Consider the following 13,979-nt stretch of genomic DNA (forward strand, 5'->3'; position numbering starts at 1 on the left):
CTTTATTAGCAGTGTGAGGACGGATTAATACAACAATGTCCCTAGGGAGGTCTCCTCAAGTGTCACCTGTGATGGCAACGAGACTGCTGGCAGTGACTGTCCTGATGGTGAGATGGGAAGAGGGATTTCTTCAGTATTCATTCCCCAACCATTAGGTGTTTGCTGAACACCTACTATGTGCCAGGCACTTTACTGTGTGTTGGGAGAGAAGGGGGGCGAAGCATGTGCTTACATAGCCCCCCCAAAGAGTAAGAAATAGAGGAGCAGGAGCTTGGCCTCACGAGAATGCAATCTGGCGAACCTACCAAAGCTAAAAGTGCTTACACCACATGACCCAGCAAGTTCTTCTCCAAATCTCGACCCAAGAGAAATGAGGGCTTGTGTTCTCCAAGAAGGCATGTGCAAAAAAGTTCTTTACTCGTAATGGACAAGAACTTCGAACAACCCAAGCATCTATCAACAGTAGACAGAACGCCAGGTGCAGTGGCTCTCACCTGTAATCCCAGCACTTTGTGAGGCCGAGGTGGGTGAATGTCTTGGGCTCAGGAGTTCAAGACCAGCCTAGGCAACATGGTAAAACCCCATCTCTACAAAAAAAAAAAAAATACAAAAACTAACCAGGTGTGGTGGCATGCACCTGTAGTCCCAGCTACTCAGGAGTCTGAGGTAGCAGGATGGTTTGAACCTGGAAAGCAGAAGTTGCAGTTAGCCAAGATGACACCACTGCACTCCAGCCTGGGTGACAGAGTGAGACCTTGTCTCAAAACAAACAAACAAACGAACAAACAAACAATAGATGGAGAAACAAATGGTGGTGTATTCATATAGAGGAATACTACACTGCAATAAAAAACAAAAAGCCACTGTTAGATATGCCACATGGATGAGCTTCACAATCATAACCTTGAGGGAGATAAGACAGATGCAAAGGGGCACACTTGTTTTGATTCCATTTATTCTCTTACAGTCAGGAATAGAGAAAAAAAATCTATGGTGCTAGAAATCAAAAGAATGGCTTCCGCTAGGTTGGGGCGGGGGTGGATATCAACCGAAAAAAGGACACAAGGGAACTTTCGGGGAATGAATATATTCCATCCCATGACCTGAGCAGTGATGATAAAGGTGTATACTTGATGCGAAATGTTGTGTATGTTGTACCTATACTTTTAAAAAACACTAAGATTTAATCATAGAAATGTCAGGAATAGAATATATGTCAGAGGCTACCTAGTGATCCAGGGGCTGCAAACTCAAAAGTCTGTAAGGGCCTGGAAGATAACAAAAATGACTGAAGTAGGCCAAACATAAGGCAACAGATGCTAAGCTGCTCAAATGGCTACCAAGTATAAGATCTGCCTAGATACAGTATATTTAAAAATATATTTGAACCAAATAAAACTGCCAAGGCTTGGGTGCTCACACTCATAGGCTGCACGTCATGAGTCCTATGTGTCCAACACTGTGTTTCACCGTTCGGAGTGCAGGGGCCCAGAGACATCCACAGATCTGCCTAAATTGGTATAGGCAAGCACGGTCACCTACCTGCACCAGTGGGAACAGGCCACAGCTGGACTCTGATTGGCCCCAAATGAGTCATGTGCCTGATGCAGGGCCAATCGCTGTGGCCCAGGGGTGGGGTCTGATACAGACACGCTGGTTTAGATCAAGAGAAGTATCTAAGAGAGGGCATCTTTCAAACACTGCAAAGTGGCAAGCAGGCTGAAGTGGGAAGACTCTAGTAGGGAGGTTAAGAGATATGGCCCTACTCCTGGTTCCATTTGAAAGCCCTGAGACTTTCCAGGCGAGTCCCTTAACCTTGCTCATTGCCTCTGTTTTTTGTTTTTGTTTTTGTTTTATTAAAGGGATAATGACATCAGTGTGGTGCAAACGTAATTGCAGTAATGGCAAAAAACCACAATTAGGTTTGCATCAACCTAATACTTGAGTGTTAGGGCCATATCTCTTAACCTCCCTACTTGGCTACAGAAATTCCATCTTACATCCTTATCCCCCAAGGTCCCCCAACTTTTGGCAGGTGGTCCACAATGTTGCTTGGTCAAATTAATAAATCAATCAATCCATCGTTCTTGACTATATCAAAGGGACACTGTGACAAAGAAATGGCACAAACATGAAAACACGTAGTGAGGTGATGAAAACATACAAGCTGGAACAGGCTATCATAGGAGCCAGCTGCTGGCAATGACGCTAAACACATTTAAGGGTCAAATACCTGAACAAGAACGCAGGTCCTTTCTCCAGAGCACTTCAGGAGGCCAGCGCAAAGCAGCTAGACCCACCCAACGTCTGTCCACAGATGCCCTATTTTCTAGCCACCAAATGAATTGTTTAATATGTGCTTTTAAGTGTAATGTTAACAGATGTATTTAGTCAGGACTCTGGGTTGAAGGTGACAAAAATGAAACAGAAACTGGCTTAAGCGAGCCAGCTTAAGAATTTATCAACTTCTTTAATAAAATATCGGGATTACAGAAGGTATCAAGTTCCTTAATCAAATATCAGGAGCAGAGTGGGCCTTGGGGACTGAAATGTTGCTCTGTCTCTCCCTCTTTCCCCTCTGTTTTTCCTCTCCAAGAAACAAAAAAGGAACTACCAAACTGAGCCCCTCCTTCTGTAGTCAGACGCCACTGGAGAGAATGGAAAAGGGAAAAGCCTTCTCACGGGGGGCCTCTCAGTCAGCTCCATCGGGCTCCACTCCCCGACACCTCAATCACAGCCCCTGAGCACCCTCCTGGGGAAGAGCGGGGTCACCCACCTGCGCCAGTGGGAGATAGCCAGAGCTGGACTCTGGCCCAGTATGAGCCATGTGCCTGACACGGGGCCAGTTGCTATGGCATGTGAGTGGAGTCTGATACAGAAACGCCGCGAGAGGAATCCCTGAGCGGCCAGCCCGAATTATTTCTAGTACCTCTAGGAAGGACTCATGGCTTTCATTTTAGTTTCTACCTTTGTTAGGCCGTTCTTGCATTGCTATAAAGAAATACCTGAGGCTGAGTAGTTTATAAAGAACAGGTTTAATTGGCTGGCAGTTCTGCAGGCTGTACAGTAAGTGTGGCACTGGCATCTGCTCGGTTTCTGGGGAGGCCTCTGGAAGCTTCCAATCGAGGCAGAAGGTGAAGCAGGAGGAGGCGTGTCACATGGTGGGAGTGGGAACAGGAGGGAAGGGGAGGTGCCACACATTTAACCAGATCTCACAAGAACTCATTCACTGGCACCAAGCCATGATGGATCCACCCCCAAGACCCAAACATCTTTAACTAGGCCCCATCTCATGTTGAATTGCAATCCCCACTGTTGGGTGGGGATGAGATTTGAGTGGGGACAAATATCCAAACCATCTCACTACCCAACTGCCTGCATGATATCCTTTCATAGCTCCAGAAAGATGAGTAAATGGGGAATCAAGAAGAAAGCAGAAAGACTCTATATTGGAGAAGGAAGGAGGAGGAGGAGGCAGGATAAGGAGGGAGGAGAAAGGAGGAGGAAAAGAAAGAGGAGGAAGGGGGGAGGAAGGAGGAGAAGGGAGAAGGAGAAGGAGGGAGGAGAAAGGAGGAGGAAAGGAAAAGAGGAAGGAAGAGGGGAGGAGGGAGGAGGAGGAGAGAGAAGGATAAGAAAGAAGAGTGAGGGCAGGAGGAAAGAGGAGAAAGGAGGAGAAGGGAGAAGAGAGAAAAGGAGGAGATGTGGGGGGTTGAAGGAGGAAGGAGGAGGAGGAGAAAAGAGTAGGAGGAAGACGAAGGAGGAGGAAGAGCAGGAGGAGCAAGAAGGAGGACGGGGAAGGAGGAGGAGGAAGGAGAGGAGTGAGAAGGGGGAAGGAGAAAAGAGGAGGAGGAAGAAGAGGGGAAGAAGGGAGGAGGAAGAGAAAGGAGGAGAAAGGGAAAGAGGAGAGAGAAAGGGAAGCTAGACAAGTACAGAAATGACCATTAAATTATGCATAATAATTATTGTTTACAAGGCACTTTCACATTCATCATCTTTCTGCTCCTTAACCGCAACTGCAAGGTGAGACAGGGGTTCTGGGCCAAGATTATTGTCTCCACTCTACAGATGAGACAAACAGATTTCAGATAGGTGAAGTGGCTTGCCTGTAGTCGTGTGCCTTGTTAGATTATGGAGAAGAGGAAAAGCCCCAGGCGTTCCCACTGCCTCCTGCAGAACCCCATCCTGCCCAGCTCTGCTTCCAAAACATTAACCATTCTAGTGAGCATGGTGCTTACCGGAGCACATGCCACTGTTCCATTATTTCATTAAGATTTTCCTTTAAGTCGAATCATATTTTTTACTTCAATAATTTTTAAAAGCCAACTTTACAGCACTGCTGCAAATGGAAAGTTAGTATCTCTTGATAAGGAGAATGTAACTAAGAATAAACACAATAAAAACAAAGCAATGTGATTAAACTCTAGCTAGACATCACTACCTGCCCAGGGCTCTGTGCTGCAGGCCTGGATCTGTCTGTTAAACGAGAAGATTAGCAGGTGCTGGACAGGCCCACACCAAGCTGAGACTCTCCTTGATACAATCAGGTGGTGTGGAAGAGAATGGAAAAGGGAAGAGCTTTCCCACTGGGTGCCTCAAAGATAAGCAACACTGCATCTGTGCACCACCTAAAAATCAAATAGGGAACAGCTTGCTCATTGTAGTTAAGTGCTCATTTTCAGGGTTATCCTTTATTTGTGGCAGGGATGCCTGGCTTTCCTCCTCCTTAGGGACATAAAGTTCCTTTGTGAAATAAATGTGTTTGGATTTGCAGTTTTAAGAAAGCAGAATAATCCCTCTATGCTTTAAAAAAAATCAGCTCCCTCTGCAAGGAAAAAAATTGAAAAAAGTAAACCCAAAGTCTCCTTACAATGAAATGAGAAGACATCTGTGACCCTGAATGGCTCTAAGGTGTTGTACATGAAGCTGGGAAGCAGCTGGAAGATATCTCCAAAGCGATGTGTTGAGGAGGGTATCCCCACAAGCCCTAAGCCCCCCTATTCGTTCACTATACTCCTGCAGACCCCTGGGAACACTTGGGAGTTGGAAGCCCCCTTTACCTCGGAAGGTGAACTGAGGCAGGGCTGAACGAAGAGACGGCGTGGGGGCAACTAGACTGCATAGGTCCCTGAATCAGACCTCAGTCCCACGTCATGCAGAGAGGATATCTGTCCACCTCATCCCTTTTCAGGGGTCATCACCATTTTCACTGGATATATTAAACTGAAGTGCCCAGCACAGGGTCCCCAGAGATATGGAGCAATGCTGCACTGCAAACATAATGACAAAAGTCAGCATCCTAAAATGTAAGCTCCTACCACCTCCTGCCGTGCTCAGCCCCAGCGTGCCAGTCACCAGGCTCGTGTTCCAAGACAAGAGGCAGCAAGATCCATGCCAGGAGAAACAGAATGTACAGAGAGAGAACCTTTGGAGGACTGCAGAACCCTCCATCCCCTGGAGGGAAGCCCACCCATGTACATACCTCCTCTGTGCTCATAAACCCTCCATATGACTCTGTGTGCCTGGCTTCAAAACGTGACTGCCAATTCAGGGGTCTGCAATGTGAAAGTCAGAGAACACAAGCAAACATTTAAAAAAAAAATCCTCACAAACATGAGAAAATCCAGAGCATTGGGGAAAAAATAATACAGTTACAGATACTATTAATATATTAACCTTCGAGCAAATTTGAACAAACTATGGCCCATAGGCCAAATCGAGCTGGGCCTGTGAGCTAAGAACCGTTTTTACTTTATTAAATGACTGGGAAAAGTCAGATGAAGGATAACATTTTGTGACACATGAAAATTATATGAAATTCATATTTCAGGATTGATAAAGTTTTATTGGCACATAGCCACAGTCATTCACTTATGTGTGGCCCCGGGCTGCTTTCACACAGCAGTGGCAGATGGGAGTCAATGCAACAGAGACCATAAGGCCCACAGAGTTGAAAATATTTACTATCCAGACTTTACGAAACAAGTTTGCCAACCCCTGCCTTAGAAAAAAGAGAAGCTACAGTATCTATCAAAGACAGCAAGAATAGAATGCTATTTTTAAGGCTCACCTAGAATGAAAATAGATTTTTAGACAAGTATGACAGCATAAATCAAAAATTCAGTAAGTGTTGAAAAATAAAGGAGAGAAAATGCTCCCAGAAAGTAAGTGGAGGGGTTCGGGGGTAGTAATAAGAAGGATAATGGGAGAGAAAATTCAAAATTTAGAGAATCAGTCCTTGAGGTCCAATATTCTATTAATAGACATTCCAGAAAGACAGAACAAGAGAACTATAAAGAAATAGTCAAAGAAGTAAGGTGAGAAAAGTTCCCATAATCTAAGAACATGCATCTCCAGATTGAAAAGAGCACTAGTGTCCCAGCACAAGAGAAAACACCACAGCAAACATGTCAAACATTTAAAAAAAAAAAAAAAAAAAAAGAGGATCCCTGTTGCTACGTCCCCTACTTCCATCATGCCTTGCTCTCAAGGCAACCACTTTTAATTCCCTTAGCTCTCTCTTCTAATATGTATGTGTTACTGTTTCTTGATTCATCAGTTTCAGGCCTTAACTACTGACTTTTATTAAAGGAAATAGTTCATGTATCCACCTCTCTTTCCCACACTCTCCTAATAGAACTATATTGTAATTTTCCATAAAATTGGCAGCCAGTGTTTTTCTTCTTATGACCATAAAAATATTGTTTAATCTGAGACAAGTAGTGTACTATAATTTTATTTCCTTTTTGTATAATTTCTTTTTCTTTTCCTGGACCTAATAGTTGCCTCTAGTTCTTTTTTACCTGTTTTTTGTTTGTTCGTTTGCTTTTACTTTTTTATTTTTTTAACTTTTCTTTTTTAAAAGCTATTTTTATAAACCAAAATGTTAATACTATTTAATACGTGTAATTCTGATTTTTACTTTTTAAAAGTAAAATGGGCTGAGTGCGGTGGCTCATGCCTGTAATCCCAGCACTTTGGGAGGCTAAGGCGGGCCGATCACTTGAGGTCATGAGTTTGAGACCAGCCTGGCCAACATGGTGAAATCCTGTCTCTACTAAAACTACAAAAATTAGCCAGGCATGGTGGTGGGCATCTGTAATCCCAGCTACTCAGGAGGCTGAGGCAGGAGAATCACTTGTACCTGGGAGGAGGAGGTTGCAATGAGCCAAGATCATGGCACAGCACTCCAGCCTGGGCAACAGAGTGACACTCCATCTCAAAAAAAAAAAACATATATATATATATATATATACACACACACACACACACATATATTTTCTTAAAGATATTAAAATTTTCTTTTGGGAAAAAAGTAGATTTAATGAAAAATAATAAGTAAATAAGTGTACAAGTAACATGACTGTATTAGTCCATTTTCACACTGCTATAAAGAACTATTCGAGACTGGGTAATTTTTGAAGAAAAAAGGTTTAATTGACTCACAGTTCCACTTGGCTGGGGAGGCCTCAGGAAACTTCAGTCACAGCAGAAGGCAAACAGGAAGCAAGAACCTTCTTCACTGGGTGGTAGGAGAGAGAGAGGGGGCGGGGGGAACTGCCAAACACTTTTAAACCACTGGATCTCGTGAGAACTCACTCACTACCCCAAGAACAGCATGGGGAAACTGTCCCTATGATCCATCACCTCCTAGGAGATCCCCCCACCCCTCGACACGTGGGGATTACAACTTGAGATGAGATTTGGGTGGGGACACAGAGCCAAGCCGTATCAAGGACCACATGGGAAAGTTTGGGAAAAGTCCTACGTGAGTGATGAATGTGTGCATACAAATGGGTGGCAGTGATGGCAGCGGGTGTTCTGGGCAAAGGGGCGAGCCGTGCAAAATGTTCGAGGTTAAGGCAGGACCAGCCAGTGTGAGGAGCCGAATGAAGTCAGTCTGGCCACAGCTTGCATTTCTCAAAAGCAGGTGGAGGCAGGAAGGAGCAAGACAGCTTTCCTCTCACCTGGAAATGGGCTCTCCTGGTTCATACCCTAGTAACCAATGCATCGTGTGAGTGAAGAAAAGAGAGTTTTTGGCTTCTGACTCACAGGAGGGAGCTGGACAAGAGGGAAAGATGATTGGGGTTCCCCTCTGACCAGGAGCGAGGGCGTCCCTGGAAAAGCATCTCCCTCCCTGGCTGTTCTTGCCTCTCCTTCCTGCCAAGGCTTGGTCACAATAAAACTGGCTCCCCACCCTGCAACATCTGTGCCTTGTAACCATGGACCCAGACAGAAAATGCATGTGGATATCAGGTATGCCCAGAGAATGGAGTTATGTTCAGGGCTGAGAGGATGTATTCCAAGGTAGGAAAAAAGGAGATGGTAAGCCTATCAAAATTTAAAATAAATTGTTCTAATAGACTTGATTGTATGAAATACTTTTCCTACATAAGCCTTAAGAATTCATATTTTGTAAGGGAAGAACTTGTTAAATGCAAGAATGCAGTCAGAAAAATTCCAAGTATGGGCTATGCCACATGATAAATGGCTTGTTTCCTTAATAAATAAATTGCAGTGAGAGAGAGAGTGGGATTGGGGAGGGGTATGGAGAAGAAGAAAAGAAGAGAGGAAGGAGAAGGATGGGAAGGAGGAGTAGGAAAGGAGAGGAGAGTAACCATGGATTAGAAGCAACCTCCTCCTAGCCTCCATCCTTCCTCTGTGCTGGATGCTTCTTGCCCTCGAACATCAGACTCCAGGTTCTTCAGTTTTGGGAGTTGGACTGGCTTCCTTGCTCCCCAGCTTGCAAATGGCCTATTGTGGGACCTCGTGATCATAAGGAAGGGAAAGGGGAAGACTAGGAAGAGAATGGTTCTTAAGAGAATCACTCTACCACTGAGCCTTGAACAAAATTCCAGAATCCAACCTTGGCCCCACTGCAGCAGCCACGGAATCCTGCTTCACTGGACAACGAGCCCATCAGCAGTGACCTACGTGAACAGATGATCAGAGTACCTACTCATCTGTTTGGCTGGTACAAGCCCTTGGATTTTCACATGAATTAGGGATGAGGGTCCACGGATGACATTGAAGCATCATCACCTTGGTGAATAAGATTAGAGGTTAGATTTAATAAACTCAGAATAAAATGTATTCCTGACAAACAAACAAAAACAAACAAAAAAGCAATCTCAGAGAGACAGCAACTAAATGCAATATACAGCCCTTGATTCAAATAAGCCAATTGTAAAAAAAATTTTTAAAAATTGAGAGAAAATAAAGGAAATTTAATCTCTGGCGGATATTGTATGACACTGGAGATTTCTCGTCAGTTTGTGATAAGGGTATTGTGGAATTTTAAAGAATCCTTCCTTACGTCTTAGAGATAGACCCTGAAATATTGTAAGGAGGAGCTGATCTGAGATCCAAATTCATTTTGGAATCACCAGGATTAGCACTGCACTGATACGTGCTAAAGCTCCATGAGCTCAGGGAGGCACTCTCTACTCTTGTGTTTTAAACTTTTCATCATAAAAAGTTCAAAATAACTCAGATTTTACAAACAAATAAAATATGTTTTATTAGAAGTCCTGCCTAAGTTACATTCCTCTAAAATGGGGGGAGTCTAGTCCTCAAAAATGTTTTCCAGGCTCCAATTCTCTGGACAGAGTCAAATCGGTTCCCTGTAAAGGAGTTCCATGAGTCCTGTCTCACCCAGCCAATGAGGTGGCTCCTGGCTGAAAGGCTTTTCACCCAGCCAATGAGATGGCTTCTAGCCCCAAAGACTGTTCACCCAGCCAATGAGATGGTTCCTGGCTGGAAGGCTTTTCACCCAGCCAATGAGATGGCTTCTAGCCCCAAAGGCTGTCCACCCAGCCAATGAGAAGGCTCCTGGCCCCACAGGCTGTGGTCATGATTTGGGGGAGTGCCCTGACAGGCCTTGAAAAGAGAGCAGGTCTTGCTCATATCACAGCCCACTGAGAATTCACATTTCTCTAATTGTGAACCAAACATGAACCTTTTTTTCGACTTGGGAGCTCATTTATGCTTGGCAAAAGGCAACATCTCATTTCAAAGCCGGGAAGGGAAGACTTTAAAAGATTTAAAACCCAACCCCAAAAACTCGTTGGACATCAAATAGCTTTTGAAACAAGGTTCTGATGAGTTAAGAGCACATGGATCAGAAACATATGGATTAAATTCCTCCTAAAATCCACATGGGTTTAAAAATGAAGGGAAAAGGGGCTTGGCAAATATCTTTCCAGTTTTATCAAACCCCAAGCATGTTAAAAACAGTGTGAGATGGTCAGTGAATCCAAAAAGCAGATGAATTCATCCAGTGCTAATCACAGGGCTAAGGAAAAGATCCAACAGAACAAGTTTGGAACACCATGCTTGGATGGGTATTAGTTTCTCACTCCATCCAACAAGCACGGGTCTCCCTCCAACATGCCAAAAGCCGGAACTGAAAACTACAGCTAACGGTGCCATGAAGTCGTTCTGGTCTTTGTAGTCACCGTTGTTCTTCTTGGAGGCACGTAACTGCATTGCAGGAAATTGCAAAAGGCAGCATTTCCATGTAGCTCTGGCCTCCACCTGCAATGAGAGACTCCCTCCAAAATTCTTCCTGTAGCCGTGTATGGGAAACCAAAATGGCTTCCACCAAAAAAAAAAAAAAAAGTAGTATCTTCATGCTCTGTGCACCGGAGATGAAGGCCCGACTCAGCCTCTAACGAAAGCAAAGCATGTGCCCTTTTAGAATCAAAGTTTGGACTCTTGAAGAGGTATGTGTGGTCAGGCATGTTGCACTGTCTCTAAGTTCAGATGGCAGAGATCCACAGCATGCAGTGACCGAACAGCTTGGTCATCACTGAAGCCAACTCCCATTTAGTAGGTGAGGAAATAAAGCCCAGAGAACATGGGGACCTGCTGGGGGTCACTCAGCCAGATGAACGGCAGCCATGCCAGTGACTGGATTCATGACGCCCATTTCCCAGGCCGCACATGCTACACAACTCCAGTGCAACACTCTAGAGCACGACTCCGAGAATCCCTGTGGATGGCACGCCTGGGGTTGTACCAAAAAACGCACGGGTGGCCAACGCTCTTCTAGAATCCAATGCCGACTCTCACCTCTGTCTTGTCTGTGCTATCTGAATGCCAGCAGCCATCTAACCCTATTGCTGAGAACCTGCCACTGCGACAGATGAGAATGGAATGGTGCCTGGAGAATGGACTCTGGTGCCAAACTGCCTGGGTCTGCCTCCCAGCTCTACCACTTAGAGCTGCATGAGGTTGGGCAAACTACTCCACCTCTCTGTGACCCAGTTGCCCCACCTGTAAAACGAGGATGGTAGCAGTTCCCGCCAGAGGCTTGCAGGAAGAATTGCAGGAGTTTGTACTTGTCAGGCTCTGAGCGCTCAGTTGGTGCTTGCTGTTTTTCCGATGATGTTCCAGGCACTGCAGATACATGACCTCATCCCATTTAACCCTCACCACTACCTCAGTGTTATTAGCTCGTTTAAGGGATGAGAAATCTGAGGCTCCAAGCGGCTGAATAACTTACTAGCAAGTAGCAAAGCAGGACTGCCAGGTAGGGCTGGCTCCAGGGCCACTTCAAACCCCAAAGGTATATCTTCTTCAAGGTACACAGCTTGGCAAGGAGGAGTGACGTTTTCACCTCAGCCCCTCTGCTGGTTCTCAGAGCAGTGAGCAAGCAACACAGCCAAACACTATCCCCTGTCCCACTCCAGAGCCCTGGGCTCCTCTTAGCTAACCACAGGCACAGGGACGAGAGGAGGGGAGAGTCGCCACCAAGCACACAGGCAAGAGCCCTGTTTCTGTGTCCTCTCAGCCATGTAACCTGGAGCCAGTGACTTCACTGAGCCTCAGTTCCTTCACCTGTAGAATGGGCCTAATGTTAGTGCTTACCTCACAGGCTTGGGAAAAATAAATGACGGAAGATCTGTCAGCTCTCACTGGGCAGGGTTCCCAGCACATGCTAATTGCTGGATAATTGTGAATCCTCATGACTATGTGGTCTCTGGGGCATGCTCCAGCCTCCATCCCCAACCCCCACAAGTACAAAATATCTCCATAACATGGAGTCCGGCAAACTCGGTGTTCTTTCTGCAAACCGTCTCCACTGCATACCTTCGTAACCAGCTTCCTGTGCGCCAGAACGGGTCTGGGATTGGGGCACGGAGATGCAAAGAAATGCCAGTGTTCTTGTCGTCTGGGGATCTCCACAGACATCTTAGGGTGTGTCTTCATGGGCGTGCCAGGTGTCTGGCGGTTGTTATGTCTATGAATGTGCGGGTGGCTGCAGCTAGTCAGACTTCAAGATGTGAGACCAAATGAATCACTGCCATTCTAAGATGTCACCAAGGATGGGGTCACATTGGTGGGTCATGTTTTCTGTCCAGTCTGATGGATACACTTAGCCCACCTCAACCTCGGTTTTTTCACCTGCAAAACACAGCCAATAATACCTACTTCTAAAGGATGGCACCAAAAATTTAGCAAGTACCCAGTGCCTTCCATTCCCACGGCTGGACACTCTCCCTCAATCCACAATGCAGCCTCCCACGAAAAGCCAAGGACACCGCAGGTTCAGACCATGAGCAGTCGGCACTGGGATGAGTTCATCCCCTGGGCTCCCCGAGGATGACAAGAATCGCTTTGCTACATGGAGATCACAAACCTAGTACATGTTTAAACCCAAAGAGGGGTCCTTGGCCCTTTGAAGCCAACGTAAATACAACTGCTTAACAGCGTCTTTTAACTATCCAACGGGAATCGAGTTGTTTAAATGGATTCACGTTGCTGGCAATCTCTTTTTGCAACATGGTATTTGTTAGAAATCAGGATTTTACTTAACTAAATGTCTTGCGGTTGCCTCCACTTTGTTTCTTAACGGGGTTCTCTTTATGTGAGTTTTCTTTGGCTTCTCAATAGAAGAATAACAGATTCCTTTTGAAGTTTTTTATTGATGAATGAGCCGCTATAAATAACCCTTCATGGCAGCCGCCCGATCTCTGAAGTTTACTCTGGAATAATAGTAGCAGTGGGAATGAAGGGCAATTTACAGCAGCGTGTCATGAAATAGTTTAATGGGCTTCATACTGTTTAACTTAATCTTTACAGATGTAAAAACAGAAATACAATTATTTTAACAACTATTATTACATATTGCTTTGCTAATGAAAACAAAGGCTTGGGAAGCCCTCGGAGACACTGACTCAAGAACTTAGAGGATAGTTTTAAAACGGAGAGGAAGGGAGGGTGCCGGGAGGCTGGCGGGGATCTCCCTCCATTTGAGGATAGATCGAGTCAAAGGTAGAGGTTCTAAATCCCCCCAAAAGCCTCTTTCTGCCCCCAGTTTTGCCACACACAGACACACACACACACACCCCCCCCACCACACACGTCATAATCATGTGCCCATGCAGAGTACAGCGTCTCTGGCCTGACTTCAAGCTCAGCTCTGCCATATACATTACGGGCCCCATGGAGAATTTCTGTTGCGGGAAGGGCAGCCACTTGCTCTTAATGGAGCTCGAAGGACTTTTGCTGTTTCTCCCAGTCCCCAGGGGCCACCCGCTCTCCTTGTTCCTATCCCATTCCCCAGCCCCCTTCATCACAACTCCAGTTCCCCGAGGGCATCCTTCTCACCAAAAGGGAAGGGGACACAACTCCCTGGAAATCCTGTAAATCCAGAGTTTGAATCTGCAGTTTGAAAGTTTTCCCTGTCCCTCCAGGAAGTTGTGGAGATCAAAAAAACCAAGCCCTTGGGTCTTGTCTATGGTGATGTGAATACTACCCTGCTCTTTCATTCTTCAGGGAGGTCCTCCAGAGTTGAGCATTGCCATCCGGTTAGCATTCTCATATGAGGTACAGCCGAAATCCACTGCACCCCCAGACTGGGCACTGGGAGCCCCCCGTCAGCCCTGACTATCAGATTTTGTATCTTGGAGGAGTTCATTCCCCGCCCCCATCCCTTAGTGAAGTTCTCTCCAGTAAAACTAGAAAGTTGTCTGAAT

Source organism: Papio anubis, chromosome 18 (assembly GCF_008728515.1).
Source record: "Papio anubis isolate 15944 chromosome 18, Panubis1.0, whole genome shotgun sequence".
Taxonomy (NCBI): domain Eukaryota; kingdom Metazoa; phylum Chordata; class Mammalia; order Primates; family Cercopithecidae; genus Papio; species Papio anubis.